Consider the following 9,598-nt stretch of genomic DNA (forward strand, 5'->3'; position numbering starts at 1 on the left):
GTGTATTATTAGATTGTTGAAATTCGAAGAATAAGTTTAGTGTACAAAGGAAACCGACAAACCGCACCAACCCGATAATCCGAGTCAAACCGATAAAAATACCCGACTATGGTTTGGTTTGATTTGGTTCGGTGTTAGAAAAAAAAACCGGACCATAATTAGTTTGGTTTGGTTTTAGCTAAAGAAATTCAAATCGAAACCAAACCAACCCGACATTATATATATAGAAATTTTAGATAAATTTAATATATAAATATACTTATTGTGATGTAATTAATAACTATTTCTTAAAAAAATTCATAATTTTATCTTTTAAAGTATTATTTCAAGATTGGACTTAGAACTTTTGAATGTTCCAATAACTTTTATAGCCATTAACATTAGTAAATTAAATAATGCTAATAAAAGCCCAAACCAATATCAAATCAATAATAATGCTAACAAAAGACATTCAATTCAATACGAACGAGAATGAATTGAATATCTATATTTTGTTTTGCAATGTCACGACCCGGATTTTCTACCCTCGGGAGTCGTGATGGCGCCTACTCGTGGAAGCTAGGCAAGCCAAGAAATTTTACAAACATTAACCTATCTCGTTTAATACATGATTTACAATTAAATTATCAATGAATTAGCAGTTAAAAGACAGGGGAAAGTAAAATTTAGCGGAAGTCTGAACTAAATATAGAAACAGCGTCTAGAAAGCCAATACAAGTCTCTACCCAGCACCTGGTGTCACAACAATACATGGACTGTCTAGGATTACTACAAATAAGAGTTTGAAATAAAGGACATAGTCTGTTTCGAATACAAATGTCAACAGAACATGAAAACTGAAAGAAGAGATGCCGGGCCTGCGGACACCAGCAAGGCTACCTCGGAGTCTCGTGGACTGAAGGTCGGCTCCCTGACTACTGTTGCGCATCGAAAGCTGCGCCGACACCTGGATCTGTGCAGAAGAGCACAGAGTGTAGCATCAGCATACCCCATGTGCTGGTAAGTGCCTAGCCTAACCCCGACGAAGTAGTGACGAGGCTAGACCGGACTACCACATAAACCTGTGCAGTTATATATATATATATATATATATATATATATATATATTCATCTACAACGGGAAAATAACAAGAATAAACATTTTAAATGGGAGGGGGGACATGCTTCGGGGATAGCAGATAATACAGAATTGCAGGAGAATAATAGGAACATAAATAAATTAACTCTAACACGGATAAGGGAAATAAAAGCAGATTTCACTGTCAGTACACATCTCGTTGCAGGCGTGCAACCTGATACCATTTCTCATTGTTTCCGTGGTAGGCGTACCACCCGCTCCCTATTTCATCAAATCTCGTGGTAGGCGTACCACCCGCTCCCATTTCATCAATATCTTGTGGTAGGCGTACCACCCGCTCCCATTTCTATCAATAACTTGTGGTAGGCGTACCACCCGGTCTCATTTCAATCAATAACTTGTGGTAGGCGTACCACCCGCTCCCATTTCAATTAATAACTTGTGGTAGGCGTACCACCCGCTCCCCATTTCAATCAATAAGTTGTGGTAGGCGTACCAGCCGCTCCCATTTCAATCAATAACTTGTGGTAGGCGTACCACCTGCTCCCAATTCAATTCAACACAATGTCACAATAAAATTCCGGCAAGGAAAACAAATGCAATAACATAATAATTTCCCGGCAAGGGAACAACAATATCAAAATAACCATCCCAGCAAGGGAGAATCAGCTATAACCAAATCCTAGCTCAACTCTTACTCAGCTCGATTAATACCAGTACTCAAACATAAATAAAGTCCACGAGAATAAACTAAATCTCTACTCAATATCAAGAGTCATCAATTTAAAGCATCCGAAGTGTCATTTAAGAACACAACAACTATCAATTTAAGACTCACGGTCATGCTCGACACCAACGTATAGATACTCGTCACCATGCCTATACCTCGTACTCAACAAGAAGCAATTAACAAATAAGACTCAACTCCTAGTCCCTCAAGCTAGGGTTTGACCAAACACTTACCTCAATGCCTTGAATACAACTCAAGCCTCAATCATAGCTTTACCCCGCGATTCCACCTCCAATTCGCTCGTATCTAATCACAAATTACTTAATTACATTAATAAACACTAAATGAATCAACCCCAATGCATGAAAATGAGTTTTCCCAAGTTTTACCTAAAAAGCCAAAAATCGCCTCCGGGCCCACGTGGTCAAAACCCGAGGTTCGAACCAAAATTCGATTACCCATTCCCCCACGAACTCAAATATGTAATTTATTTTGAAATCGGACCTCAAATTGAGGTCCAAATCCCCAATTTTTGAAAAACCTAGGTTCTACCCAAAACACCCAATTTCCCCCGTGAAAATCTATGATTTTAGGTTGAAATCATGTTATAAGATGTAAATGATTGAAAGAAATGAGTAAAAACTAACTTACAATTGATTTGGAAGAAGGTTTGTTCTTGAAAAATCGCCCAAAGGAGTTGTGTTTTGAAAATGGGGGTAAAATGACTTAAAAATCGACTAAGTATAAAAATTTGCAGCTTGCAGATATGGGAATTGCGAACAGGGTCGTAATTGCGAACCCCGACCCTCGGATATGGGAATTGCAAAGTCAAGTTCGCATTTGCGAACACTGAGCAAAAGGAGGGACGTCGCATTTGCGACCAAAAGTGTTGCATTTGCGAGAGTCCAATTCCGCATTTGCAAGCCATGTGGTCGCATTTGCGATCCCAGGCCAACAGGGGCACCTTCGTATTTGCGAAGAAGTATATCGCATTTGCGATGGAGGGTCAGGTTTGGCTACCTTGCATTTGCGATGCGAAGCCTGCAGGTCAGTTATACCAGCAATTTTCAAGTTCAAAAAATGCAATCCGTGGCCTATCCAAAACTCACCCGAGCCCTCGGGGCTCCAAACCAAATATATGCACCACCTCAAAATCATCCTACGGACTTATTAATGCGATCAAATCGCCAAAATAACATCATAAACATCGAATTAAACCTCAAAATCCATGAATTCCTCCAAACTTCATTAAACATCAAATTTTCCAATTTAGGTCCGAATCACGTCAAACGACGTCCGTTTTCAACCAAATATCACAGGAAGGACTTAAAACATATATAAGACCTGTACCGGGCGCCGGAACCAAAATACGGGCCCGATACCATCGCTTTCTAATCAGATTTCATTTCCAATTTCCTTAAACAATTTCATAAAACAATTTTACAAAAAAAATTCATTTCTCGGGCTTGGGACCTCGAAATTCGATTCCGGGCATACTCCCAAGTCCCATATTTTCCTACGGACCCTCCGGGACCGTTAAATCACGGGTCCGGGTCCATTTATCCAAAATGTTGACCAAAGTCAAATTTATTCATTTTAACATCAAAATTTAGCATTTTTCATAGAATTTCACATTTAAGCTTTCCGGCTACGCGCCCGGACTGCGCACGCAAATCGAGGCGACTCTAAACGAGGTTTTCAAGGCCTCGGAAGCACAGAATTCATTTAAAACAGGTGATGACCCTTTGGATCATCACATTCTCCACCTCTAAAACAACCGTTCGTCCTCGAACGGACAGAAGAAAGAAGTACCTGAGTCGGGGAAAAGATGAGGATAACGGTTCCGCATATCGCACTCGGACTCCCAGGTCGATGCCTCAGGAGGCTGACCTCTCCACTGAACACGAACAGAAGGGAAACTCTTGGATCTCAACTGACGAACCTGCCGGTCTAGAATAGCTACCGGCTCCTCCTCATAAGACAAGTCCTTGTCCAACTGGACAGTGCTGAAATCTAACACGTGGGATGGATCGCCGTGATACTTCCGAAGCATGGACACATGAAACACTGGATGCACGATTGATAAGCTCGGCGGCAAAGCAAGTCTATAAGCCAACTCTCCCACTCGGTCAAGAATCTCAAATGGACCAATGATCCTAGGGCTAAGCTTGCCCTTCTTCCCAAATCTCATCACGCCTTTCATAGGCAACACTCGGAGCAATACCCGCTCACCAACCATGAAAGCCACATCTCGAACCTTGAGGTCTGCATAGCTCTTTTGCCTGGACTGAGCTGAACGAAGCCTATCCTGAATGATCCTGACCTTGTCCAAGGCCTCCTGAACCATATCTGTACCCAACAGCCGAGCCTCTCTCGGCTCAAACCATCCAACCGGAGACCGACACCGCCTACCATATAAGGCCTCATAAGGAGCCATCTAGATGCTCGACTGGTAGCTGTTGTTGTAGGCAAACTCCGCTAAAGGCAAGAACTGATCCCACGAACCTCCAAAGTCAATAACACAAGATCGAAGCATATCCTCTAAGATCTGAATAGTCCGCTTGGACTGACCGTCCGTCTGGGGATGAAATGCTGTGCTCAACTCAACCTGCGTGCCCAACTCTCGTTGTACTGCCCTCCAGAAGTGCGAGGTAAACTGCGTACCCCGGTCCGAAATGATAGATACGGGCATACCATGAAGGCGAACAATCTCCTGAATATAGATCTCAGCCAACCTATTAGAAGAATATGAGACTGCCACAGGAATGAAATGTGCTGATTTGGTCATTCTATCAACAATGACCCAAACTGCGTCGAACTTCTTCCGAGTCAGCGGAAGTCCAGTAACAAAGTCCATAGTAATCCGCTCCCACTTCCACTCGGGAAGCTGAATCCTCTAAAATAAACCACCAGGCCTCTGATGCTCGTACTTAACCTGCTGACAATTCAAGCAACGAGCCACATATGCTACGATATCCTTCTTCATTCTACGCCACCAATAATGCTTCCGCAGATCCTGATACATCTTCGCGGCGCCTGGATGAATAGAGTACCGGGAGCTATGGGCCTCGTCCAAAATCAACTCTCGGAGCCCATCCACATTAGGCACACATACTCGACCCTGCAATCTCAAAACTCTATCATCATCTAAGGTAACATGCCTGGCACCTCCGCGCTGCACCGTGTCTCTAAGGACATACAAATAGGGATCATCATACTGCCGATCACGGATACGCTCCAATAATGAAGAACGAGCGACCGTGCAAGCTAACATACGACTGGGCTCAAAAACATCCAGCCTCACGAACTGATTGGCTAAAGCCTGAACATCCAAAGCAAGCGGCCGCTCACCGACCGGAATATAAGCAAGACTGCCCATACTGGCTGACTTCCTACTCAATGCATAGGCCACCACATTGGCCTTCCCCGAATGATATAGAATGGTGATATCATAATCCTTCAACAAATCCAACCACCTCCTCTGCCTCAAATTCAACTCTTTTTGCTTGAACAAGTACTGAAGACTCTTGTGATCCATGAAGACCTCACATGCCACGCTATACAGATAATGCCTCCAAATCTTCAATGCGTGAACTATGGCTGCCAACTCCAAATCATGAACCGGATAGTTCTTCTCATGAATCTTCAACTGCCTCGAAGCATAGGCAATGACCTTGCCATCCTGCATCAACACTACTCTAAGCCCAACACGAGAAGCATCACAATAGACTGTATAAGGCCCTGAACCTGTGGGCAAAACCAACACTGGTGCCGTAGTCAGAGCTGTCTTGAGCTTCTGAAAGCTCGCCTCACACTCGTCCGACCATCTGAACTGGGCACCCTTCTGGGTCAATCTGGTCATCGGGGCTGCAATGGACGAAAACCCCTCCACGAACCATCGATAGTAGCCTGCCAACCCCAAGAAACTCCAGATCTCTGTAGCTGATGCTGGTCTAGGCCAGTTCTTGACTGCCTCTATCTTCTTTGGGTCCACCTGAATACCCTACGCTGATACAACATGACCCAGAAATGCAACTGAACTCAGCCAGAACTCACACTTGGAGAACTTGGCATATAACTGACTATCCCTCAGAGTCTGAAGAACCACTCGAAGGTGCTGCTCGTGCTCCTCCTGGCTGCGGGAATATATCAATATATCATCAATGAAAACTATCACGAATGAGTCCAAATAAGGCCTGAACACTCGGTTCATCAAGTCCATGAAAGCTGCTGGGGCATTTGTCAACCCGAATGACATAACCAAGAACTCATAATGCCCGTACCGAGTGCGGAAAGCTGTCTTAGGGACATCGGATGCCCTAATCCTCAACTGATGGTAGCCAGATCGCAAGTCAATCTTGGAAAATACCCTGGCACCCTGAAGCTGGTCGAACAAATCATCAATCCTCGGTAGTGGATACTTATTCTTGATCGTTACCTTGTTCAATTGCCGGTAATCAATACACATTCTCATTGACCCATCCTTCTTCTTGACAAATAACACCGGCGCACCCCAAGGTGAAACACTGGGTCTAATGAAACCCTTCTCAAGCAAATCCTGCAACTGTTCCTTTAACTCTTTCAACTCCGGCGGGGCCATACGATATGGCGGGATAGAAATGGGCTGAGTGCCCGGAACCAGATCAATGCAGAAATCAATATCCCTGTCGGGTGGCATACCCGGCAGGTCTGAAGGAAAAACATCAGGGAACTCACAAACAACGGGCACAGAATCAATAGAGGCAACCTCAGCACTGGAATCACGAACATAGGCTAAATAGACCAAACACCCCTTCTCGACCATACACCGAGCCTTCATATACGATATAACATTGCGGGTAGAATGACCAGGAGTCCCTCTCCACTCTAAACGAGGCATACCCGGTAAAGCTAAGGTCACAGTCTTGGCATGACAGTCCAAGATAGCGTGATAGGGTGATAACCAGTCCATCCCCAATATAATATCGAAGTCAACCATGTCTAGAAGCAACAAATCTACACGAGTCTCCAGACTCCCAATCACCACAACACAAGAGCGATGGACTCGATCAACCACAATAGAGTCATCCACCGGTGTAGACACATAAAGAGAAATACCCAATGCATCACTAGGCATGACCAAATACGGGGCAAAATAAGATGACACATACGAATACGTAGACCCCGGATCAAACAACACTGAAGCATCTCTATCACAAACCAGAACCGTACCTGTAATAACCGCATCTGAAGCCTCTGCCTCGGGCCTGGCCTAAAGAGCATAACATCGGGGCTGGGCCCCACCACTCTGATCTACCTCTCTGGGTCGGCCTGCTGCTGGCTGGCCTCCACCTCTATGACCTCTACCTCCACCTCTAGTACCTCTACCCCCACCTCTAGCTGGCTGGGCGGGCTGTGGAACACCTGGTGCCTGAACCATGGCACGAGAACTTTGATGCTGAGAGCCACCTGGCGCGCGAGTGCAATACCTAGCAATGTGCCTCGTGTCGCCACAAGTAAAACAAACCCTCGGCTGCTGGGGCTGACGACCCTGGAAACTCTGAAGCGGTGGTGCACTAATAGGTGCTGGTGGTGCACTAAAAGACTGCTGATCGGAATGCTGCGTCTGAGGACCACGGCTACCAGAAGCACTGTGAGAAACCTGGAGGGCTGACTGGAAAGGCCTAGAAGGCTGACCCCTATCATACGAATCTCTGCCTCCAGACGAGGCACCACTGAATCGGCCTGACTGACGGGGCCTCTTATCTGCCCTGTGACCACCCCCCTATGACAATAACATCTCAATCCTCCGGACCACATTGGCCGCCTCCTGAAAGGATATCTCGCTCCCAGTCTCTCTAGCCATCTAGAGACGAATAGGCTGAATGAGTCCATCAATAAACTGTCTCACTCTCTCCCTCTCAGTGGGAAGTATAACAAGAGCATGGCGAGCCAAATCAATAAACCTGGTCTCGTACTGGGTGACTATCATGGATCGCTGATGGAGACGCTCGAACTGCCTCCGATAGGCCTCTCGCTGTGTAATAGGGAGAAACTTCTCCAGAAATAGATGTGTGAACTGCCCCCGGGTCAAGGCTGGAGATCCTGCTGGTCTAGCTAAATGATAATCCCTCCACCAAGTCTTGGCGGATCCAGACAACCGAAATGTAGCAAAATCAACCACATTGGTCTCAACAATACCCATGTTCCGAAGAACCTCGTGGCAGCTGTCCAAATAATCCTGAGGATCCTCGGTAGATGCATCGCTGAAGGTGGTAGTGAAGAGCTTGGTGAACCTGTCCAACCTCCATAAAGCATCAGCAGACATAGCTGCCCCATCACCGGCCTGGGCTACCACACCCGGCTGAGTTGGTCCAACTGGCTGAACTGCTGGAGTCTGAATCGGGGGAGCTACCTGTTCCAGAGTACGAGTAGCAGGAGTCTGGGCCCCTCCTCCAACTTGAGAGACGGCTGGTGCTACAGGAAGCAAACCTGCTCGGGTAACACTCTCCATGAGACCCACCAATCGGACCAGAGCGTCCTGAAGCACTGGGGTAGCAATAAACCCCTCTGGGACCTGAACTGGGCCCACCGGAACTGCTGGGGCTGGGGCCGGAACCTCCTCGTCAAAGTCAACCTGAGGCTCCGCCACTAGTGCTGCTGCTCGGGGCTGAGCTCTGCCCCTACCTCGGCCTCTAGCACGGCCTCGGCCTCTGCCCCTTGTGGGAGCTGCCTGGGGCTCGGACTGCTGATCAGAAGATGAGGAAGAGCGTGTTCTCGCCATCTACAAAAGAATAGAGTAGAAATTTAATTAGCGTTGAGAAACCAAACCGCACGACAAGAAAGAACAAATGTGAAACTTTTCCTAACTCAGTAGCCTCTAGGGGATAAATACAGACGTCTCCGTACCGATCCCTCAGACTCTACTAAGCTTGTCCGTGAGTTGTGAGACCTATGTAACCTAGAGCTCTGATACTAACTTGTCACGACCCGGATTTCCTACCCTCGGGAGTCGTGATGGCGCCTACTCGTGGAAGCTAGGCAAGACAAAAACCTTTGCAAACAATAACCTATCTCGTTTTATACATGATTTACAATTAAATTATCAATGAATAAGCAGTTAAAAGACAGTGGAAAGTAAAATTTAGCGGAAGTCTGTACTAAATATAGAAACAGCGTCTAGAAAGCCAATACAAGTCTCTACCCAGCACCTGGTGTCACAACAATACACGAACTGTCTAGGATTACTACAAATAAGATTTTGAAATAAAGGACATAGTCTTTTTCGAATACAAATGCAACAGAACATGAAAACTGAAAGAAGAGACGCCGGGCCTGCGGACACCAGCAAGGCTACCTCGGAGTCTCGTGGACTGAAGGTCGGCTCCCTGACTACTGCTACGCACCGAAAGCTGCTCTGACACCTGGATCTGTGCAAAATAGCACAGAGTGTAGCATCAGCACAACCGACCCCATGTGCTGGTAAGTGCCTAGCCTAACCCCGGCGAAGTAGTGACGAGGCTAGACCGGACTACCACATAAACCTGTGCAGTTATATATATATATATATATATATATATACACACACACACACACACACACACACACACACATATCTACAGCGGGAAAATAACAAGAATAAACATTTTAAATGGGAGGGGGGACATGCTTCGGGGATAGCAGATAATACAGAATTGCAGGAGAATAATAGGAACATATAAATTAACTCTAACACAGATAAGGGAAATAAAAGCAGATTTCACTATCAGTACACATCTCGTTGCAGGCGTGCAACCCGATCCCATTTCTCA

Source organism: Nicotiana attenuata, unplaced genomic scaffold (genome assembly GCF_001879085.1).
Source record: "Nicotiana attenuata strain UT unplaced genomic scaffold, NIATTr2, whole genome shotgun sequence".
NCBI classification, from domain to species: Eukaryota; Viridiplantae; Streptophyta; class Magnoliopsida; order Solanales; family Solanaceae; genus Nicotiana; species Nicotiana attenuata.